At 42.5% G+C, this 12,974-nt stretch overlaps 1 long non-coding RNA gene and 1 other non-coding gene across 2 annotated transcripts in view; one reads left to right on the top strand and one right to left on the bottom strand.

The window, feature by feature from the left end:
* Nucleotides 1–12,974, top strand: part of Gm40677 — a 219,229-nt gene that overhangs the window by 19,147 nt on the left and 187,108 nt on the right. The gene's annotated exons all lie outside the window — the stretch shown is intronic.
* Nucleotides 9,684–9,813, bottom strand: Gm22594. Its single transcript, XR_003949109.1, has one exon. It is a non-coding gene; the product is annotated as a small nucleolar RNA SNORA17 (small nucleolar RNA).

Here is a 12,974-nt window from a genome sequence, read left to right as displayed (position 1 = left end):
TTGTTTGGCCTCAAATCCATAGAAGTAGGGTCTGCAATCAGTTGAAATAGAGAACACAGTTCTTCTTTGTCTGGGCTGTCATACTTGTGTGTCTCAAACATTAATATTCATGGAGGTCATTATGAGAGTTTCAAAATGCATGTTTTCTTATGGTCTGCTTTGTGGGATGATTTGAGATTCTGTGTTTCTGATAGGTCTCAAGGTGGTGCTGAAACTTCTCTTCATGGGCTGTGCTTCTTGTAGCAAAGGTGACTCCCAAGTTCATTAGCTGTCAAAGTTGAGAGACCCAGTACTATCTAATATAGATTCTTGGCCAGTGGTTGTCAGTCCTTTACAGTCATATGCTATGTACCTTGACAGTCAATGGTTAGAGGTTACAAGTTAACTAGACACCATCCCATCTCGATAGCTGAAGATGAATGAGGCGGAAGGAAACTGGTGTGTCTGATCATCCAGATGTTTGACTCCTAGAATTTGATATGAAGCACACTCCTTTATGTGGGACCATGAAAGGCAGCTTGTTCTCTGGTGGAGCTAGGTTCAAACCCTGGAGACCCAGCAGATTAATCTATAAGAGACAGAAGGCCTGTTTGCCATGCTCCCAGGCGTAGGCTCCTGACACAAGGACCCAGCTCCATCATTCTGTGGCCATGAGTCACATAGGCTGTCTGGACTCTACCCCCACAGTTACCTGGCAATAGCCAGATATGCTCCTCCCCACAGTTACCTGGCAACATCAAGGTAGCACAACCCATTATATAAGAGGTTGCTTGGCCCCTCCTCTCTCTCTTGTCTCTCCTCTCTCTTAAGCTCTTGCTCTTACTCTCACCTTTCACCCTCCTTTTCACCCTCATCTTCTTCCCTCTCTCCACGTGGTCATGGCTGGCTTCTATTTCTCTACTCTTCTCCCTCTCTCTGCCTTTCTACAATAAACACCTTGAAACCATGGACTGTCTCTTCTGCTCATGACCCACCTTGCTAGAGCAATGGAGCAGGTTTCCCTCTAATGAGATGCGTATCTAACCTCTCTCTGGGAGGCCTTCCTGTGCTCTAGCCAACCCAAGCTACCCGCTGAGCTAGCAGCCTGAGCTAGCCAGACTCACCCACCCAGAAACCACACAGTGCCTCCCTCCTGCCCCTTCTCCCTTCAGCCCTGGGGCTGATCGAGCTGCCCCCCCCTGACCCCCCACTTTGTTCTCAGCTCTTCTGAGACATCCAGTGACGCCTGGGGTGTCTGAGACTGAGCACCTGTCATCTCTGGCCTCCATGAGGCCCAGAGACCCCAGCAGTCTGTGGTGCCGGAGAGTTGGAGCCAAGACTGAGCCTTCCCCATACCCTGGGGCGGGGTCTGGTGGCCTAACACAGCCTGATGCCCATCCCGCGGTGGTTCTGTGGGGTCCCAAGGCAGTGTCCTGAGTCTGCCAGTCCAGTCTCCCGGACCTCTGGCAGGACACGGCTCCCTCCCTCCCCTTTATTCCTCATGTCCGTCGCTTGGCACCTTTACTCACTGGTGACAGGGACAGAGGCACAGCTCCATAATGTCATCTGTAGCATCTTGAGTTCCCTCATCCTTTAGGGATTATCCTCTTACTCCTCAGCACAGGTAAAACCGGATCCTTTGCTGAGCTTTAGAAAAGAATTTCAGGACCAAGCAGCATAAAGCAGAGTTAGAGTTTATTAAAAATAAAAAAGGGCTCAGGGAAAGGACAGGTTATACCCAAGAATGCATGCAGGAGCTCCTGACATAAGAGTCGCACTTAGATGACTCAGCCATAGACAGATGCACCATTTTGGCTGGTCTTAAGTTACATTTGAAAGGATTGTTAAACTTTTTCTTTTTTTCCTCCCTCTTTTCAATAATGATAACCAATAATGATAGTAGGTGGCTCTGGAGGTCACTAGGAGGGCTTATAATCTGATAAAAGAAACCAGCAAGCTATTCCTTCTGTACAAGGTATTTGGGGCATGTCTTTTACTGTAACTGGGGTTTCTATGGTGAGAGCCCTAGAAAATTGCAGATTTATAGCTGGGAAATGAGTGAGGCCGTATTTTAATATTTTAATCATTTTTTTTACACATCCTTTAAACATTATGACATTTATTTAGCATGTATATGTTACATGTATGTGTGTGCCTGTATGTGTGTGTATGTGTGTGTGCACTCTGACACAAATGTGGAGAGCAGAGGACCACTTGAGGAAATCACTTTATTTTTCTACTGTGTGGGCTCTGGAGGCCAAACTCCAGTTGTCAGACTTGGCAGCAAGTGCCTTTTGCCAGCTGAGCTGCATCACCAGCCTGCTCTTTTAGCCTTCTTATTTATCATATGGCTGTATAAAAGGCACACCATCTCCATGTTTACATCCTGCCTAGAAGATGAAATTAATTGCTGGAATCCTTGCGAGAGGCTTCAGGCCGATTCCGAAGTAAGGAGCTTCCTTCTTTACCCTTGGACCCGTGGTCTCCCTCGTCTTTCTAGTCTGTCTTACAGTAGCCATTCCATATCTGCAGCACACACACAAACTGCCTCTCAGAGGTGAAAATTAAAAGCTTTAGAAGCAACATATCATGGCTGGCAAGTAGGGAACAAGGCTTGAACCTTGAGCTATCTGGCTTGACAGCTGTGTGTGTGTGTGTGTGTGTGTGTGTGTGTGTGTGTGTGTGTGTGTGAGTGTGTGTGTGTGTGTGTGTGTGTGTATGTGTGTGTGAGTGTGTGTGTGTGTGAGTGTGAGTGTGTGTGTGTGTGTGTGTGTGTGAGTGTGTGTGTGTAAGTGTGTGTGTGTAAGTGTGTGTGTGCAGTGTGTGCACACGTGCCTATGTGTTACTGACTAAGTGCCATATATCAGTCACAGCTGGATAAATGATAGATGTTATGCTTCCTATTGCTTTTTATTTGGAAATTATAGGCAATTCTTCCTCCTTTTTTCCTTTTAGGTTTTTGGAGAGAGAGAGAGAGAGAGAGAGAGAGAGAGAGAGAGAGAGAGAGAGAGAATCCAATTTAAAAAATCTACACAAAATTGTTCATTAAACCTGCCTCTGATATCTTCCACCCCCAACCCCCATCTTATTCTGTATGTCAGAACTGTTCTTTAGCCTGCAAAGACCTTGGTGCCTTCTGCTGAGCTGACTGACAAAGTCTTATGATTTAAAAATTGATTTAAAAACTATCCCATTTCTCCTTCCACAGAGCCCCAGTCTTTGATCTTTTCTCAGGAGCAATTTCCAATCAGTTTTTAAAAAAACCTTGTAAATGTTCGTATTCAGCCCTCCCTGGGCCTATTCACCCTTCCCAGGAGAGGTTGGAACATTGAATTTCCCAATGTCATCACTGTTCTCCAAGGTTTTACTCTCCTTTTTCCTTCCTTTTCTTTTCTTTTCTTTTCTTTTCTTTTCTTTTCTTTTCTTTTCTTTTCTTTCTTTCTTTCTTTCTTTTTTTTTTTTTTTTTTTTTGAGACAGGGTTTCTCTGTGTAGCCCTGGCTGTTCTGGAATGCACTCTGTAGACCAGGCTGGCCTCAAACTCAGAAATTCACCTGCCTCTGCATCCCAAGTGCTGGAATTAAAGGCACGCCACCACTGCCCACTGAGGGTTTACTCTCAATTTTCTAAGGAAAGAATTTACCACAGTAAACCTCATGCTGCAGTTGTTTGCACACTAAAACTAAGTAGGATTTTGGCAAGTACCTGGTTCATTTTGCTAGCTAGTGAGAACAGACTAATTAAGTAGTACAAAGGCATTAGTTTTATTTGGCATTATTTTTAAAATCAAGACATTTTTAATATGAATAAAAAATAAACAGGCCATCACCAAATCCTTTTCCCTTGAGATACAAGTGCTAAAATCTAGTGATATAAAGATTAAATCGTTATATAATATCCTTAAACTTACGTATATTATTTTATTTTCCCTTAAGAGCATGTCATAATATAAAATCACCAAGATGAAAGCTGATTTCATTTTGTGAAAGGTGAAGAATTTGGAGTTCTATTTATCTAACTTCAGAGGGACACATTTACCTAAGGTTCTTAAATCTTTTGAGAAATTTTAGTGGTAACTTCTGGCTGAGCGTACATTTTTATCTCAAGACTATTTTAACTAAATATGTGACTCCTGGAAGACATAATGTTCATTGCAACTAATTCATGAATTTGAGTTCATGTGATATACAAATTTGCTTAGTCAATATTCTGCTCATGGACTAAGATTATGCTAAGTTGTAGGATCACTTCAGTAGGGTCTTGAGTTAATAGAAGCTTCAGGAGGGAAAAATAAAAAGATCGTTCACTTTTTGGATTGGCTTGTTCTTTGCTAAGGCCTAAGTTCAGTACAGTCTTTAGCTGTGGCATACACAGTCAAGGAAACAGATCTCAGATGACTAAACACATGGCTCTTATAACAGACTTACCTACAGAGCCTTATCAACAAAGAAGGGTGTGGTCTACATGGCTCTCAATCCAGAAAGATCTATAGCACGTTCCTTTTTTTTTTTTTTTAATTTTTATTAGGTACTTTCCTCATTTACATTTCTAATGCTATCCCAAAAGTCCCCCATACCCACCCCCCACTCCCCTACCCTACCCACCCACTCCCCCTTTTTGGCCCTGGGGCATATAAAGTTTGCAAGTCCAATGGGCCTCTCTTTCCAGTGATGGCCTACTAGGCCATCTTTTGATACATATGCAGCTAGAGTCAAGAGCTCTGGGGTACTGGTTAGTTCATATTGTTGTTCCACCTATAGGGTTGCAGTTCCCTTTAGCTCCTTGGGTACTTTCTCTAGCTCCTCCATTGGGGGCCCTGTGATTCATCCAATAGCTGACTGTGAGCACCCACTTCTGTGTTTGCTAGGCCCCGGCATAGTCTCACAAGAGACAGCTATATCTGGGTCCTTTCAATAAAATCTTGCTAGTGTATGCAATGGTGTCAGCGTTTGGAAGCTGATTATGGGATGGATCCCTGGATATGGCAATCACTAGATGGTCCATCCTTTCGTCACAGCTCCAAACTTTGTCTCTGTAACTCCTTCCATGGGTGTTTTGTTCCCAATTCTAAGAAGGGGCAAAGTGTCCACACTTTGGTCTTCGTTCTTCTTGAGTTTCATGTGTTTAGCAAATTGTATCTTATATCTTGGGTATCCTAAGTTTCTGGGCTAATATCCACTTATCAGTGAGTACATATTGTGTGAGTTTCTTTGTGATTGGGTTACCTCACTCAGGATGATGCCCTCCAGGTCCATCCATTTGCCTAGGAATTTCATAAATTCATTCTTTTTAATAGCTGAGTAGTACTCCATTGTGTAAATGTACCACATTTTCTGTATCCATTCCTCTGTTGAGGGGCATCTGGGTTCTTTCCAGCTTCTGGCTATTATAAATAAGGCTGCTATGAACATAGTGGAGCATGTGTCCTTCTTACCATTTGGGACATCTTCTGGATATATGCCCAGGAGAGGTATTGCGGGATTCTCCAGTAGTCCTATGTCCAGTTTTCTGAGGAACTGCCAGACTGCTTTCCAGAGTGGTTGTACAAGCTTGCAATCCCACCAACAATGGAGGAGTGTTCCTCTTTCTCCACATCCTGGCCAGCATCTGCTGTCACCTGAATTTTTGATCTTAGCCATTCTGGAGCACATTCCTTTTAATGTGTTGTTAGGCCTGAGACCAAACAAAGCTGTTGAAAATTGGACATTTGTTTGTGGCTATTTTACAATGAATTCAGGTCTCCAACAAATTACAAACCCAGATAATGTTTGTGTATACAGATTCTAAATCAGAATTGGTAGTGAAAAGACTCCGTGGCCTAGTTTTTCTGTTCTAGATCAATAATGGGATAAGACTTAACTGGGCCTTCTTAAATTCATCAATGTTATAACAATAGCCATGACTTGTTGAGTGCTTACTCTCATGAACAAAGTCAGTGTTTACTGGATTCTTATGTATATAGATGCATCTGATTCTTACATAACTCTATGTTGTAAATTTGTAGCCAAAAATAGAATAATTTTTTACATGAGAGGAAACTGAGTCAAAGTGAGGTCAACTGCCCATTGATGGATCCACAGGTAATTCGTGGAGTCTGGTTCTTTTATGTGATCACTTCTAACTTTTACAATAACCCTCAAGATAGGTATGACATAGATGACTTAACAAGGGAAGACACATAGCAATTAATAATTAAGTAAGTAATATCAAATGCCAGAAAGACATCTATGGTCAAGTCAAAGTAATGTTTATTTATCACACAGAGAAGAATATCTTCCCCCATCTCCTATGAGCTCTTCAGGCATCACACTCAAACAGAATTCTCCCTGAAAAACCAAAACCAAAACCAAAACCAAAACCAAAAAAGGAAAGCCATCTAGGAGACACTGTGAGTTTAAATGATTATGTATATCAAAGTAATGGAGAAGCCTGGATGTGGGTTTGGGTATCACAGAAAAGGATGCCGTGGGTATCCGTTCATATATCTTCTGTTTTAACATTTGCATCTAGCTTCATTTTAAATGTATATGCATGTTAAGCCATATAATTCCCTGGATTATTTACATTCCAGTCAGAGTGAGTAGTGAAGGATAGTGTAATTACAAAGTACAATTTCCCAGCCATGTGTAATTGCTTGTTGTGTAATAGGTCTGCTGGGGACTGATTCCTGCAAACACCAAAACTCAAATACTTGTAAGTCATAGTGGCAAATGACATACAACCCCTTGAGGACACATATGAAATGAGAGACAGGCCTTGATTCAGATGGACCATTTTCTTCTGCTATTTCTCAAATTCTTATATAGTATTGGTATTAAAGTTTTTTTTCTAACTCTACTATTTTCCCAGTGCAGTGCTAGAAACTGTCTATTTTTCCATCATCTTTGTGAGCTACTCCATTAACAACCCTTTGCAGGACAGAATAGGACATGGCTGACGGCGAGACTGGAGAAATGCATTGGCTGCCTGAGTGGACAGACAACAGTGTCTTCCCTGTGTTGTTGTTGTTGTTGTTTTTGTTGCTCTTGTTGTCAACAATATCCAACTTACATTTCTTAACTTGGCTTCCTATGATCTAGTGAACAGCAAGCATCTCAAGTATGTAAGATGGTGTCAGGTACCACAGGCAAAATAGCCCAGAGCAAGGAATTATGGGAACAAGATATTAGGGGCTGGGGAGATGGTTTAGCCAGTCAAAATGCTTGCTCCTAAGCCTGACAACCTGAGTTCGATTCCCCGAACCCTCAAGTTCCATTCCTTGAACCCTCATGGAGGAGGGAGAAAGTGAATGCCCACAGATTGTGCCTCTGACTTCTACTTGTGAACTGTATCACATACCTCAAGCCCATTAGATGGATGAATGAATGTTGGGAAAGAAAATGTTAGTACTAGTGAACTCTTCTTCATATACTCACCAATATTTCCTCTCTACTATGAAATGGATCATTGGAAGCAGCCAGTGCTTGCCTGGTCCTTTCTCACAGGATTATCACTTTGTAGACCAAATGGTCCACTTTGGGCTAAAATGATGAAAGCTTAACTTCTCTAAGTTAATTTTGATACAGATGGCTTTCTGTAATTACATTTCCTTTTTGTTCTTTACTGTTCCATTGCAATCATATTTATGGGAAGGGAAGTGGAAGGTCTGAAGATTCCCAAACACAATTCCTAGCTCATTTGTTGGATGCCTACTAGTTCATAACAAGTTACATTTCATCTCCAGTCTTTATATCTTGTGATTCTGTAAATCAGCAATTTCAGTAGGACTCAGTGGGATAATTTTGTTTACTCTGCATATGTCAATTGGAGTGAAAGTTTTGACAAGATAGTCTGGATGTCTTTGTCAACAGGCTTGATAATGTGGTGGGATGGCTCCTCTGCTCCCCTCTCCCCTCCCCTCTCTTCCCCTCCCCTCCCCTCTTCTTTCTCCTCTCTTCTGTCAGGAACCATTTAGGATAGGGTAACGGGTAGCAGATGACTTTCCTAGAGATGGTCCACCATTTTGCTTTGTCTGTGATAAATAATTCTGAAATGCAAGGCTTTCAGAAATATCATCTCAGCATTCATTCTTGAAGCTGATATGCCTTTCCTGTCCTTATAAAATGAATCTGACAATCCTTGGGCATTAGCCCACCCTATTGGGCAGATTTTCTGCAGATCAATGAAGATGTACTCTTTTGAAGCAATGCTATATAGACAAATAAAATCAAATTAATCACAAAAAAACAAAACAAAAATTCAACTTTCTCCCTCCCTCCCTCCTCCTCCTCTTCCTCTGCCTCCTCCTCTGTCTTCTCTCCTCTCTCTCTGTTGTTTTATTATTTTTTTGTGAATTTCACATCATGTATTCCAATCCAACCAATCTCCCCTCTCCTCTACCTGCCTTCTATCATTGCAACTTCCCCTCCAACAGAGATAAAAAAAATCTTGTTGTAGATGGTTTAATGTGTTACAGTTTCATGATATACCCTTTTGTCTATACTTCTTTGCTTGCAACATATTTATTTATTGCAACATATTTATTGCAACATATTTATTGCAATGGCTCAGTCTGATATAAGGCTTCTGTTACTCTGTAAATACCCGAACCTCCTACTGCTGTCCTGTTCTTTAGAGATCTGTAGGACCAGATCTTCATGCACTCCACCAGTTCATTGATAGGGTAGATGTTGGGGTGGGGTGAACTTGAGCCTGAGAGGTATCTGAGCTGGGCAGCCCACCAGCTCTCCCACTCTCCCATTCTCGGGGTCAGCTCACCACCAACCCTGCTGCCTGGCAGGATGAAGGGTCTACTCTCCCAAGTTTTGTAGCCAGTGAGGGACATGGTCAATTCTCCCATTCTCATGACCCTGGGGCTGGCACTTCTGCTTGCCATAGCTGGCAAGAGATGAGGGAAGGGAGGAGGGTCTCACTCACATGTTCCTTAGGGCCAGCTCACCAGCATTGCTCAAAATGTGTGTGGGGTGTGCTGTCCCAAGTACAGGTATCCCAAGTTTGGTGTAGGGTCACCTCTCCTGCTCTCATGACCCCAGGGATAGCTTCTTCAGGATGCCCAGGTGAGGGGTGGGGCCAGTTCTCATCCATCAACATGTCCCCTGCGGTAGCCCAGACCAGGGACATCTGTCTGGCCTTTGGTGGGAACAGACCCCTGCTGCCACTGGGCCACAGACCCAGATGTGGCCCCTTGTAGCAGCACAGGCCAGAACCCCACTATGGTGGCATTACCAGCTACTCACATCAGGCTGTTCCTCACTACCCTAGAGCCTCCAGTTCTGCTTCTCTTCATTGTGCCCACATCCTTCTGTTTCTCTTTCTCTTTCATTTTTCTACCACTTACTTGCTCCTCTTAATGGCATCTGGGGGTTCTGAGTATCTGAGTCATCTCAGGAGTGGTCTAAGAAGTTCTATGCCCTGATCCTGCATTATGGTGCTGGGCAGAGGTCATCTCTGGCATGGTGTGCCCCCTTCCCCAAGCCCTTCATGGAGCAGAATGCTGGTCATCAGGCTAGCTCCCTGACCAGACTCCATAGCTCTTGTTCCTCACCTGGCTGGCTCAAGTGGTCCTTTGCAAGAGTCTTTGTCTTGGGCTCACTTCCTGACAAGGTTCTTGTAGTCTCCTCAAAAACTAGAAGTCCTAAAAATCCATCTGGAACTGCCTGGTGCTGGACTGGTGGTTGTCTCAGGCTAGCTTTTTTTTTTTGTGGAGAATGTTAGGCTAGCAATCATCAGATGTTTCTAGGCCAGAACACTGAGCAGAGACATAGCCGCCCTCCTCTCTGCCACCTGTTGATGTAGCTGTGGTACAACAGCAAACTTACAACACTTGTAGGGGCAGGGGAAATTCAACTTCTTAAAGATTGGCTATTTACAAGAATTTTTTTACAAACTGAATTTTTTGCTCGAAGTATATTTCTCCTTGGATTTTTGTACCATGCCATATAATTTGAAAAGATTTTTAAAAATTTTATGCATATGGATGTGATACCTGTATGTATATCTGTGAACCACATGTATGCAGTACCAAAAGATGGTGTTGGTTCCCCTGGAACTGGAGTTACAAGTAGTTGTTTGTTGCCATGTGGGTGCTGGGAATTAAACCCTGGTCCTCTGGAACAGCAGACAGTGCTCCCAAGTACTGAGCGACTGGTTCAGTTCCAATTGTAGACTTTTAAAAATTCTTTGTAAAAGAGCAACTTTCCCCCTCTTCCTATCCAAAGTTGATATAGAAAAATGACCCTATAAATATTTTTAGGTTGAAGGTATGTTAATGGTTTCAATGGGTAATAATAGTAATATTTAGAAGATCAACATAAATGACACCAAGGAAATGTCATTCTGAGGCCCATTGCCCTCAGGTGATCAATGACAGGCCCTCACTTTTCAGAGTACTCAGTTAGAACAAGTCATAAGTGTGGCAATTCCCCAAACCATGATACAATATGATCAGAGTTTTGCGTATACACAGAAAGGGATGACAACGAGGTAGAGACTTCACACAGTCTTAGGCAAGGCTTCTATTGCTTCAGCAAATCACCAAGACCCAAAAGCAAATTGGGGAGGAAAGGGTTTATGTAGCTTACACTTCCACATTGTAGTCCATTATTGAGGGAAGTCAGGGCAGGAAATCAAACTGTGCAGGAATCTGATGCAGGAGCGGATGTAGAAGTCACAGAGGGGTGCTGCTTACTGGCTTGCCCTCATGCTCATCCTGCTTCCTTATAGAACCCAGGACCACCATCCCACAGATAGCACCACCCACAATGGGCTGGGCCCTCCCCCATCAATCACTCATTAAGAAAATGCTTACAGCCAGATCTTAGGGAGGCATTTTCTCAATTGAAGTTCCCTCCTTTCAGATGAATCTATCTTGTGTCAAGCTGACATAAAACTACCCAGGACACACACTGAGAAAATGAAGTCCTTTCCTTTTCACTTTTATCCAGAGGATGCCCGGCACAACTATAGAATGTGGAGTTCCACCGATTTCTCTAATTAGTTCAGCTTCACGCTGGGATCCTTCATATATCTAAGGGATGGCAGGAGTTAGAATTTGATACCCATTTGTAAGCAATTAAGGGGAGGAATATGGGTTGAGGGGGAGATATGGGAAGAATGCAGAAGAAGTCAGTAAATCAAGGGCAGGGTACCTGGAGGTGCAGGACCCAAGAGCAGAGGCAGGATGCTGCTCAAGCATGATGACATCCAGGACCACTGCAGGCCCTCTCTTTAGTTCCCATAATTTGTGGTATTCATGTTGACTTGTCACACCCCATCAGAGAGCAGAGAAAATACGCCAATTTCATGATAGTACTAAGAAGCAAATTCATCTAGTCTGACTGGCGTGATGATGAATCTGAATTCAGAAGTGATTCTGAGTTAATGAAAGTATCTCTTGGGAAAATAGATGCTTGATAATGCCACCCAGGCCTATCTGCATTTACAAATACACTCAGGGTGAAGCACACAGAATGGATATTTTACTTTATTTCATTTATTTTTAAAAGGGTGCGTTCTTATTTGCACATAATTATACCGAATAGCCTTTAATTGCCATATGCCCACATATCAAAGAATTGCTTGTACCTTGAAGCCTCTTAAACTGTTTTGAAATTGCCTTTTAGAAAGGATCATGGGGAGGCTTTCTTCTCAATTTACAACTCAGGTACAGATTTAAAGAGAGTGTAATTACCAGGTACAATCCCTAAGCTGAACTGAATCACTTCCTGGGTGCTGGGGTTGTTACGGATTGACCTTCAAGGGAATAGAATCCTTCAGCGTGTCCTTGCTAGATTTCTGCAGAATCGAGTTTTCTCTCACTCCTCCTTTTCTGTCTTACTGCGCACAAATGGGATAAACAGAGCTAATGTTGCTGCCCTCTGATGGTTTTCACCTCCTCGGTCAGAGGACCAGAAGTCCCCTCGTGACCACTGCTTTTCTTCAAAAAAGCAACTGAAAAACTTATTAAAAGAACAATTCTGAAAGATCCCCAGGAAATCACTTGTGCTGAAAGAGTCCCAACCCAACCCTCTAAATCAGCCACCCACTCCTTCTTCCCTGGAAGAAAACAAATACAACAACTGTTTATTGTCCATGAAGCTACAGTAGGCGTTTGACCATGGAACAACCTAAGTCAGGAAATAGGATTTTTACTCTCAACTGAGATCATATTCCCAAAATAGTCAAGTTTAATTCGTCTGCTTCACCCTGCAAACCACGCTGCCTTGCTTTATTCTATGTATGCGAGAAACTAGCACATGAAGTACTTCTGGGATAGGAAAACTTTTTATTATATTCAACGTTTCAACTGTTACACACACACACACACACACACACACACACACACATACACACACACACACACACACACACACGTGTAATTAGCTACTGGGATAGAAGAAGTTCCTACACAAAACTATTATGCAGAGTAATCTGCAGACTAGAAATGTTAAAGGTTTTTTGCATTTATTTACTGTGTGTATGTGCATTTGCAAGCATGTGATTATGTGCATGTGTGTGTGAGTGTGTGTAAGTGTGGGTATAAATATGTGTGAGTGTGTGTATATGTGAGTGCTGTATATGAGTGTATATGTATGGGTGTGAGAATGTCTATGTATATCTGAATATGCATGTATGTGAGTGTGAACTGTGTGTGTGTGTGTGTAAGAGCATGTGATTGTGTATGAGTGTATGAGTATGGAAATGTATAAGAGTGTTTAAATGTGTATGAATGTGTGAGTGTATGTGTGAATGTACATGTATGTGTATATGTGAGTGTGAATGTGTATTGTGTGTATATGTAAGAGCATGAGGACAGGTCAGGAGTTAGCACTAACAGTGACAGAGAATGCAAATTTATCTGTCCTTTCTTAGTAGTAGTCATCCTTCAGCCCTCTTTACCTGCTAACCCACTCTATCACCCTGTGTTTCCAGATCCTTCTGTACATAGAGAGTAAAAGCAGACCTCTCTCTCTCTCAATAGTCATTTTATCTCTTTATA

The sequence above is a fragment of the Mus musculus genome, chromosome 10 (genome assembly GCF_000001635.26).
Source record: "Mus musculus strain C57BL/6J chromosome 10, GRCm38.p6 C57BL/6J".
In the NCBI taxonomy this organism is placed as follows: Eukaryota; Metazoa; Chordata; class Mammalia; order Rodentia; family Muridae; genus Mus; species Mus musculus.
Note: the sequence above shows the minus strand (reverse complement) of the source record. Positions and strands in the feature narration are given on the sequence as shown.